General features: G+C 42.2%; 1 protein-coding gene across 1 annotated transcript in view; it reads left to right on the top strand.

Moving 5' to 3' along the window:
* Window positions 1-831: 831 nt before the first annotated feature.
* Window positions 832-11,547, top strand: part of wnt5a (wingless-type MMTV integration site family, member 5a) — a 29,498-nt gene continuing 18,782 nt past the window's right edge. Inside the window, exon 1 of the mRNA XM_053848420.1 lies at window positions 832-1,074. The gene's annotated coding sequence lies outside the window, so the exon portion shown is untranslated. The remainder of the gene's footprint in view (window positions 1,075-11,547) is intronic.

Below are 11,547 nucleotides of genomic sequence, written 5' to 3'. Positions count from 1 at the left end.
ATACATAAAAAGGAAATATTTTTAACTTTAAGACGTGACTGCAATTTAACAATTTACATTTACCCGACAGAAAATGACAAACAAAAACCAAAGTGTTACAAAGTATCTCGATACATATGAGGCATGTTAACACGAACAGGATACCCAGCAGCTTCTTATCTCTCCGTGCAAGTTGCTCTCTTGGCTGCACAACGGAAACATTGGTTTGGTAAAACCTCATGGCACTTGTAGACAAGCCCTACACGCATTAAGATCCATAGATACTATGTCAAGCTGCGTGCTGTGGGTGTGTAAATACACTGTTGTGATCTACTGTGGACTTACCAGATTGAAAGTGACATGTGCAAAGCTGAAAGAATGATGAAATTTCAGAGCTAATCTGAAAATTGTGGGAACCGAATTATATGAAGCTCAAAGCTGGAGGGAACTTCATTCCACATTATATTGCTGTCATTTGTAACAGTCACCTCACACTCACTGTCAGCGGGAAGGATTTCCAAAAGGCCAGTGTTCAGCAAAAGATAAGTCTCACTTTGGGACTGATAAGTGTTACCATTCTATTACGAAACACTTTAGTGTGACAAGAGTTTTTATGAGCGCAGTGAATGTCTTTTCTCCCCTGTTTTCGGGGACTTAAAATAGACTTACTCTTGTGACCCTTTGATGGAAATCCTTCATGCTTTAAAGTTTATGAGTGTGCATATGTTTGAATGTCGTAGTGTGTACGTATGCGTCTGGTGCCTTTGAGGTGTGTTAAGGTGTGCTTTGCTCTTTGATGTTTGGCATTGAGTTTATAAAAGGGTCGGTATTAGTGGCATGTTTTTTTGTTTTGTTTTTTTTGTTCTGTCGGTTTATGTTATGTGTATGTGTGTGTGTATGCTCGTGCCAGCCAGCGGAGTGGATATGGTTCACCTTGCAGTGGCCACCTGTAAGCCATCGTCAAAAATTAGCCTCTTTAGTCTTGATGGGTTGCAGAGCAGAGAGGGAAAAAAAAGCGGTGAGAATGTGGTAGGCGGACTGCTCGTGGGGTTTTCAAAGACGTGCGTGCACGAGACAGAGCAGTGTGGATACAAGGTGAATATTTAGTTATACTGCTCTTACTTTCTCAGGTTCTTTCATATTAATTCCTACTCCATGTATACATATGTCAGATGTTATTCGGCTCCAGTATTTTGGCATCTTGCCTGAGCCTGAGAGAAAGTCCAGCTTTAACTCTGCTAAACACACACAACCTGGACTCATTACATTCAGTAAACACATCAGTTATTAATGCCAGCCTGTAGGTTCCACTCACACAAATGCAAAATGTACTGTCCCTATTGTGCACACTCACGGATGCACCGCTAACTATGCGTCCCCTTTACAATGTCCACAAACCCTTTTGGCTGTAGGGAGTAGTGAAACTAATGATGTGGTCCTTGTGTTCCTGCTTCCTGTTTTCCGCTGGAGGACTTCCTGTGACGGGTTCATGTGGTCCTGATTAGGCTTTAGATCTTCGAAGCCCAAAGCAGGATGGTAATACTGTGATACCCACACATTACCTGTGTCTCTTTCGTCAGATATGTGATAATAGTGACCAGAAGCACTGGAAATATTGAGCATGTGTGTTTACTTTTTCTCTTCAGGATTCTTTGTCTGGTTCCAGTTTTTTTGCTCTGAAGTCAGGATGTTTTTTGGTGTGACGTGGCTTTGGGTAGTCCCACTGTGTTTGACCTAGTGCTCTTGACCAGGGGCTACGTGGGATATGGTTGTGTGGAGAAGGGCTGAGTGTGATCTGATTCGATTTATTTCCAGGCTTTGAATGGTTGTGAAAATAAGGACTGTGGTTCCCTCTTTTAAGTTTCCTATCTTCATTCAATGTCCGAGACGATGGATATGCTCTTGACTTTTGAGTTTTTACCATTAAAATGTGGTCAAATGTTGCTTGCCTATTGGCAAAGGACAGTAACTTGAGTTTGATGTGTTACATCTAAAGTGTATTAACCTTTCTATATCAGCTTGTCCTTAAGAGCTTAATCCTACAAAGTAATTTTCATACCTTTTACTGCTGAAGTTAAAGTATTAGATTACCATACCTTATGCCTCTCAATATGTGTCAACGCGCACATCTGAAGTTGTGTGCATGCCCATGTGTGCAAGTGTGTGAAGAGCCACTTTCCAAGGGGAAATTGTTAGCAAATGGACTCCAAATGCTGCCCTTTTAGCTCTGCAAAAACAACCTGAAGGCCTCTCTCCAGGTCCCCATCCCACCACGCTAACTTTTTTAAACATGGTCCAATTTTCAACTCACCTGCTTAACAACCCCAAGGCATGAATTCCTTCTTCTACCTCGCTTCTCTCCCTTCTTTTTTTTCCAGATTTTTATTGCTGTGTGACCCTTAAACTTATATATGTCCATACCTATTTATCACCCTACCTCCCTGGCTGTTGCTCCTTCTTCACACAGTCATTCCTGAGTGGGTAAATAATGAAAATTGGGGCTGACCCTCAGGGTTAGCAGAGGCCATGCTCTCTTTTCATGTCAAAGCCATCTGAAGGCTGATTGGTTGATTGCAGAGCTCTTCGCTTCCAAAAGGCTCCCTTGTGCAGTTGTAATTGCCCTGTCAGCCACATATACACACATCCTTAAACTTGGTGCACACACATCGCAGCTCGCACATACATCCACTCATACACATACTTTTGTGCTGCCAAATGACTTAATTGGTGTTAATTGCATAATGAGAGCAGTGATTTGGACCTGGGTCAGAGGTGACGCCGGTGTGAGAGGTGCGGGGGGTGGTGGGGGAGGATGTCGAGAAGATGTGAGAGGAAGCCTGAAACTTTGAGACTGTCGTCAGCCATCCTTGACCTGAATTCTGAATCTCTATATTTCACACAAGGATTCAATTTGACACCGCATGTGTGCGTTTGAGTGCTTCAGCGAGCCACCGGCGAAAACATTTAAGCCATCATCATTAGACCAGGACTGCTGAATGTAATTGGCTTGTCACAGTGCTGAGTAATCTACTCATATTCCAGAAAAACATTGAAAGCTATTGACCATATCGAGCATGGACAGAGAGAAACAAACCTTCATGACTGCATTTTGAACAAGTGCCAAAATGATCAGCACGCCGCTGCTCATGTTGCCATGTAGGCCATATAGAAAGCACCAGTCAATTTCAGTATTTTTTGTGTAACACTGGGTCCATTGGCTTGGTTATTGCTTTCGTCTGAATCGTTTTGGTTGCCAATAATACTTGCAAATAACTTAAAGGAGGGTCAGGATGTTGGGTTAGGCATGCATGAGCCATGCCGTACTGTACATACATGCCACAGCATCATATACACTGGAAGCCAGCACACTGAAATACACGTACCACAAGTGCCCTGTGACGCACGTACATCCTGGCTTGCTTAATTTGAAAACCAGAGATTTGTCAAGTGGAAACGGTGCTCGGACCACCGGGGATTTATTTCTTCATAACACCATTGTGTACATGCTTGCCTGTTTTTGTATGCATGTCTGGACTGTATTGCAATTATATGGGGAGGTGTGTGTGAGTGTGTCTGTGTGTGGGACATACAGTAACCCCCATCCTGTTGCTTTTCAGAAGGGAGTGAAAAGTGATGGAAGGTATGGACAGATGGGCCAGTGATGACATAGCCTTATGTTCACCCCCCACTGGATATGACCTCCGCTATATTAGATCTATCCATCATGGGCACCGGTCCACATTTCCGGCACAGGTCGTGGCTAAATGTCCAATCTGCATGTGTTAGTTTCATAAATGTTCCATGCTTTTACTTTTTAACAGCACTCTGTCATGCCCGCTGGCTCTTCAGTATGTGTGCATCTGTGTGTGTATCCTGTTGACTCTCTGTAAGTGGTTTGCTAAGCTCAGATGATAGACATATGGTTTTATGTGAGTTCCTCAGAAATGCATCCCCACAGGCTTATCCAGACACAAAGGAAACAGCCTGTGCTCTTTTTTTCTTGTTTCAGCGTGTGCTTATTTAGGTATACAGTATGTGTGCTGCCAGTGTGCGAGTGTTGGTGATTGAGGGTTTGTGCGAGCATGTGCAAATGTCTGTGAGAGATGTCACCTGTTCCATGAGCCGTGTTTCAGGTCGTGCCTTTGATCTGGGCCACAGAAGATTCCTACAGTGTGAAATAGCCCCGGCCAGATTTGCTCAATGAAAGAGCAGGTTTTAAACACAGTTATTACGCTGTTTCTTTTAAACATCACTTCTTGCTTCTGCCTCTTGTTCCCTCGCAAGCCTTTCTCACTTATTTATTTGCCCCTTTCTACCTTTGTCATTTGCCTCGCTGTGAACCTGCCTGTCCTTGAATATCATAAATTCTTTGGGGGAATTTTCAGAACCATTTACTGCTGATAGCTCATTTTATTTCATTTTTTCATTGAATCGTAACTTGAGCCTGGCAGTCAAAGCCAAGGAAACACTTAACGGGAGAAAGAATTCAATAAAATAAATAAAATGGGGAAATGACTGACAAATCGGACACAACAGTTGGAAACAAATCAAGTTAACTTCACATTAAAAATGCATTAATTAATTCAAAGTGAGTTTTCAAGCTCAACTGAAGGGAAAGAAGGAGTTTAAAAACATGTCCAGAGAAGTGTCGGGATGTGGGGAAGAGGTCGCACTGCTGCACAGAGCTGAGCCAGGGGGCAGTTTTTCTTCCTTCCCACGTATATTAATGTTTATATTTTAGGAGAGCGGGCTGGTTGTAGGCCACACAAAGACTCACATTTAAGTTGATTAGGTCAGTGGCTGGGTCTGTCTTTTAAGATACTTAGATTTATTTCAGTAATTCAGATTTGGAAGCAGAGTGGGTGGTTTGTGCACCTTGTAAAGTTGACTGAGTTATTTTAACTTTAAGAATTCTGATACAGATGTCGGGATTACATCCAAACTCTGACTATTTCCCAGTCAGAATAGTCAAAACAGACTAGATGTGGCACTCTCGACAACCACCAACATTTTGACTTCTATGGTCTGGTTTGCCATTTACATGTTCCCCATGCAAGTTAATTTTTGCATCTGTTAACCATTATTTTATGGGTAGTCTTGTACAACTGTAAAGTTCATGGACCACTGATTCACGCCGTTCTGGATTGTCTGGAATGACAATGGCTCTGTCCCATGTTGACAGTCTACTGTTGTTATTTCTTACGGGTGCCTCGTCTGAGCTGTTGAACATGTGTTAGAAGCCAGGTGGAGAGAGACATGGCGTAATTATGTCAGTGGAACAGTACCCGTGTGTCGTTTCCACAAGTTGCGGTGTCCAGCGTCTGCAGTTGAACTGGTTCTTTACAGTGGACGAGGTGGACAGTCAGACTGTTTTTAGATAGCTAATGCATCACCGCAGAGATGTTCTTCTTAAGCGAGGGCTTATCTTGAGAAAATCGGAGAGTGACACCCGAGTTTGTGTGCGTAGCTTGACTCCGCAGAGCTGATGCCAAACTAAGCAGCGGGTACATCACAGCAGGGGCACATCAGGGAGCTCTGGCTGTTTGTTCAACCACCGCTGGGCACATTTAGCTGCTCTGTTTAACTTCAGAAACGTTTCCCAGTTTGCCTTTCACATATTTTTCACATTCTTTCTCTGTCCAATATCATGTAATATTTATCAGAAGTGACTTTTATTTCCTGGGAAATTAAAGCAAATTGGAGTCCAAAACTAACAGCCAGTGCCTTCATCAGCTCATTTGGAAAACCTCTACAAAGAAGTGTAATTTGGGGATTAATGATAGAAAGTCTTGACAAATAACCCCACTGGGGGTTCTGGTAACCTCTGTTCACATCTAAGTCATGTTTCTTCTTCCTCTTTGATTATTTTCTTTCTACTGAGAATTTTCCACTGTGTAAATAAATAACGGAGGGCCATAGCAGGACATTTGCTGTTGAACTCCAGCGTGGTCTTGTTGAACTCAAGAACTCAAGTGGTGCAGTCTGGTTGCCAAGAGGTTCCTTGGAATTCAGCTGTGTGCCAACCTGCCTGTGAATGTTTGCGTCGTCCCATGGATGTGTACGTTCACTTTCAACACGTGATTATTAGACCCAAGCAAGCACCCCCCTATCCATATGTCACTCCTCGAGGTCGGGTTCAAGTGAAGAGGCTCAGGCATCCCTCTTCACTGAAACCTCCTCCAGCTTGGCTGGGTGAATACCATGGCACGTCACCCTCCAACGTGTCCTGGGTTTGCCCCAGGGCCTCCTCCCAGTTGGACATACCTGGAGTACCTCACTAGTGACTTGAATATCTCTTCTCAGTCTCTCTCAGATGACTGCTGCTTGAATCCATCGTCTTTCCATCACTACTCAGAGCTCCTAGCCAGAGGTGAAAGTACGTCTATAGCCATGAGAAAATGGCAACACTAGTCTAGTCATTTCTCCATTTTCCTGTATTTCGGTTCGGTGAAGGCTTAGTTTTTTTTTTTTGTTTTTTTTTTTTCAGTCAAAAATTGAGTTCAGTCAAAATGTCTAAATTGATCTTTTTTTTGAAAGGTGAGTATGGTACAGCAAATCCTACATGTTTTCTTTAGTGCCTGAAAAGATGCATGGAAATTCAATTTAAATCAGATTCAAACATTATTAATGTGTCCAAGCATTTTATATAAGTCTTCAACTCGGTTATAAACACAATATATACAAGTCCTATGACCATATAAAAAGCCTGTGTTAACAATATCATTCAGGAATTTTCGTGGCGACCCATTTCACCAGAAATGTTGGTTCACTTCCCGTTGACTAGGTGGGTCGATTGAGATCGCTGTCAGTGGTCATTACTGCTAACTGACGGAGATATGTGGGGTATGCCAGCGAAACATTTCTACTCCAGGAGGTGGGGTGATATGAATGATAGTTAAAAGTCACAGTCTGTGACCTGAGAAAGCACCTACTAAACATCAGCACATGACCTTACTAGGGGAGGCCTGAATTCTTCAGCTTTAAGCCGATGCTATTCCCAGCTCCCACCCGGACAAATGAGCTCACACAACCTGACATACAAAGAAGTATTTTGTGCCTCAACTAATGTCTGCACTAAAATTCAAAGCCATTTTGGAGTAAACTGCTGCTTATTTATGCTTATTCCTGTCTTCTGTCTGATGTCTTTCGAGAAGGATGTCACGTTTTATCACACTTTAATAAACAGAGTGAAGACAGGTTTACATTTTTTTAAAGTTCCTTCCCTTCTTTCTGTCATAATTTTAGCATTAAACGTGATTCCTTGGATGGGTCAAGCAGGTGGTTGATGTCTTGTAGCATTTATCTCTTTACATGATTACGCTAGTCCTGCAAGTGTCAGCGTCGATGACTCTATTGGAGCGTGTTTAAACCTCTAGTGTACTTCGGAAGTAAATACTACAGAAGTGTGCTCAAAACATGGAGCTTATTTATTTCCAGTCAAACTTCGGTCACTTTCGATGATGCTTATAAATGATCAGCAGCGTCTTCAGTGGCATGTAACATCCTCCACAACTTATTTAAAGAATCTAGTGCTTGGTTATGTAGCGCGACAGGTGTGAAGCCAAAGGCGACCCATACAGATGTGTCTTTACATTTTGTGTTGCCATAGTTGTAGCTCAGGGAGAATGATGAGTTTTCAACAACGGCAGCTGTGTCTTTCATTTTTGTGTTTACACTGTCATCTTTGTGTGTGTGTGTGTGTGTGTGTGTGTGTGTGTGTGTGTGTGTGTGTGTGTGTGTGTGTGTGTGTGTGTGTGTGTGTGTGTGTGTGTGTGTGTGTGTGTGTGTGTGTGTGTGTGTGTGTGTGTGTGTGTGTGTGTGTGTGTGTGTGTGTGTGTGTGTGTGTGTATAACCTGTGACAAATATCTAGTCTTGTCTTGATGATGTTGGTCATATGCTAGGGTCACAAACTCCTAAAAGAAAGACATATGAACTTCAGTTCGCCTTAGGTGCCTTTCCCAATCTCCAGACTTTCTCTTTAAAATTTGCTTCGAATTCCCCCGTACTCTATGAGTAAAAGGCCCCTCTTACTCTCACTCCTACTGTTTGACATCTTACTCTATCCCTCACCCCAAAAATGCCCACTGGCAGTTGGACCCAGACTGATGTACCTAGCAGACCTGGTTCTTGACCAAGAATGTTTTCTGATCCGACCTCTGAATTTAACGCATAGTGATTTTCTCATAAACACGGAAAACGCCATATATTTTGAGAGGTTGACTGGAAAGACTTCAGGCGGTTTAATCAACCAAAAGTGGTTTTAGGTTGTTTGAATACATCAGAAAAGTTGGCTTAACAGTAGATCTGAACTGGCTCAAAGGTTTTGCTTTTCTCTGAAGTGAATCGAGGACAGTGGTTTGACCTGCTGCAGACAAGAGGCAGAGCAGTGAAAATTGGTTTTTACTTTGGAAGGCAGCACGTTAGCTTGATGCAGGTCGTTTTGTAGGGAAAACCTGGGTTTTTATCTTGGTGAAAGATTGTCACTCAGTGGGCTGAAATAGTAGTTCAGACAAATAGGGTAGTAAATTTCAGACAAATAGGGTAGTAAATTTCATCATATGTCCAGTTCACAATCATACGTACAAAAAGAGTCCAAACTAATTGAGTAAAAGCACAAGAGAAGAGAAAATGTCAGAGAAATGACAAAATAAATAGATGAAAATGGCGCAAAAATGCAAGCTGGTTGAAACAAGAATCAGGTGTAGCAATACCAATGAAATGAATCAAAAGATTCCTGTGGAGATCTGGAGTCCTCACGCCACTTAAGAGAGTGAGAGAAAAGAGCTTTTGTTCCGGGGTGTTTACTTTCCATAAAAGGTATTTTCCATGATTCATTGAAGCCACCAATGGGGGATAAAAAGTGTGTATTAATTCAAAGATAAGTATCATAACAAGGGTGAGAGCTGTGAACACAAGGTGCTTTTCTCTGCCTGAGTGTTTTTGATATTTTTTTCCGCTAACTCCTGAAACACGCATCGGGCTGAGGAAGTCATGAGAAGACCACCAAGCGTTTCGAAATCCCACTTTCCCCAGCAATGTGTCCAATGTCCTGAGGCTCTTCTGACCTCAGAAGCAGCAAACACATCCACCCGACATCCTGATTGGTTCTTCCTGACACCGGACTTTACTCGTATTAAGCACCGCGCTGCAGCTGTGCTAGAGCAAACACACTCAGAGCCCACTTAGTATCCACGTCCACGTTGTTATCCTATTAATTCACGTTGCAAGACACATTTTTGGGCTTGATAGCAAAGATGGGATACAATAAAGAACCACACAAGTAGAGCACATTAGCCAAACAAGTTTTTACACTGGACCCGACACATATTTGGCTTCGAAGTGGTGGATATACAGAAATTATGACACTTTCTCCGTGATTATGGTTGCTTAATCTGGTTAAGTCAACTGTATGAATAGTTTTTGTAAGTCTACATCCAGTCCCATTTTAATGTGCTTCTTTCCTTCCTTACCTAATTTACTATTTATGTAACGCAGCAGTAATGACTGGATTTCCCATGGTATTTCATCATGGTAAAGGTGAACCTGGATTAATTGTAGGTTAGAAATGTGAATTTTTGTGGCTGGTATTGATTTATCTTGTTGGCTCTTTTGCAGTATGTTACAGAGTAATATTGCTGTACAGTCCGCTTGTTGCCGTTCTTATGAAGTATCTCTCATCTTATCCTCCATACCAGTAAAACTACTTCCACTTGGCTCCTTTTTTTTTTTTTTTTTTTTTTTTTTTTAGAATGGGGGTGAGAGGCTGTTACCGTGTCAGTCGACATGGCCTCTTATCAGACCATCAGGCTACCCCCAGATTCTCTTTCCAGATGGAAGTAAGATAGGGCTCCAGAGGCCCGGACCCCCGCAGACACTGAGAGCATGGAGGCCTCCCCTGATCTTCTACCTTATGGAGGTGCTTTAATGTGGGCTCAGATTTCACTTGTCTCCCCTGCTTGGCTGGGCCTGCGCTGGTCTTACGATGCAGGCACGTTCAACACTGCTCATTTCAACAGTGAGTTTAGAGCTGGGTCAAGGTGGTCGTTCTGGGACTTCGATCCCACGGTGAAGAATTTTCGGCGCAGTAGGTTCTACTTCCATCAGTCCTGAACTTCACTCATGGTTGCCCTAGTTGGTTCTTGATCATCCAAATGGAATAAATTGAGCATCTGTTTGGCTATGTTTTCTAAATGTTTCAACCAGCATATCTCAGGTATCTCATCACACTCCCAAACCAGAACATAGATGTGCTTTCTTTACTGTCCTTCTTCTTCGAATAGCAGCGAATTCAAGCCTACAAATATAAATAGAAGTGTGTGTTGTACATTAAGCTGCATTCCATTTCTGCTTAAAAGTACTTTTCCAGGTTCTTTTTCCAGTTCTGAGTGGGATGATTACTTGGATCCCTTTATAAGTTGATTATTCCAACTTCAAAACTTGGTGGGACTCGGAATACCAAGGGTTTACATTCAAATATAGCTACAGAGAGTTGAAAATGTAAATAAAGGCTATGTTTACATTGTTGTTGTTTTTTTGGCGCATATATCCACGTTGTGTTTGGGTTTAATTATTTGCAGATGCAGCAGTGATGGAGCAGTGTTTATTGGGCATGTTGCTATGGTTTATTGTGCGCATAATGTGTAGTTTACCAATCCAACCTGGCTAGTGAACAATGAAGACATTCCTCTCAGATATCGCAGATAGGTAAGGTATGGCAGATTTTATTGTCAATTCTGCCATATGCATTACATATAGAGGATTGAAATGTTATTAATGGACTTACATGTCAAATCTCAGAATTTGTCATTGATGTTTGTTTCTGTATTACAAACACAGTTTCACAAGTCAAAACCAGAGATTGCAGAAGAGATTAAATGGGTCAAATACCACAGGTTTTATTGTTGTGCAAACCTACCCGTGCACTTTTACAGGCATAGTTAAGTTTTCTCCTTGAGGGGTGTGAATGAGGTTTTATGCTGACAGTGCCAAAAACATCTTTTCATGTGGGTGCTTTTGGTATCTTGATATTTCGACGATGATGAAATCCTTTCTCTTCAAGTAAACTTCAGTTTTCCACAGGCTTGATCAAAACAAGTACAGTATCATTTGAGTCTTATTTGTGCTTGGGCACATCTTGGCACTCGTCCTTGGACTCTTCTATCATTCCTCAGAGGATTAGCTGAAGCAGAGGGTTCAGAACAAGAATCCTCTTTTTAATTTCCCCCTCTGTTCACCTCATTGTGTTCACTTACCTATGTGTTTTGACAGTCAGGGCGAAAGTTGTCGAAAATAAGCTCAAAGTATAGATTCAAACCTGTTTGATCTCTCGGCATCAATGATCAACTCCACCTAGTGGTTGTTGAGCAGTATGGATCCATCAGTTGTTGTCCATCCCCTGTGAAAGAGGACAACATTAGTTATGTTTTGGACGTTGAAGTTGCAGTTTTGGCTAAGCTGTCTATTTCTAGAAAGCACTCTCCACCTCTTGGACTGGCATTTGTGTGACTCGCTCACACTTGCCTTCACCCAGTATGTGTTTGCTCAGATGAAGGAAATTATGTAATTAGC

The sequence above is a fragment of the Synchiropus splendidus genome, chromosome 18 (genome assembly GCF_027744825.2).
Source record: "Synchiropus splendidus isolate RoL2022-P1 chromosome 18, RoL_Sspl_1.0, whole genome shotgun sequence".
Taxonomy (NCBI): Eukaryota; Metazoa; Chordata; class Actinopteri; order Syngnathiformes; family Callionymidae; genus Synchiropus; species Synchiropus splendidus.
Note: the sequence above shows the minus strand (reverse complement) of the source record. Positions and strands in the feature narration are given on the sequence as shown.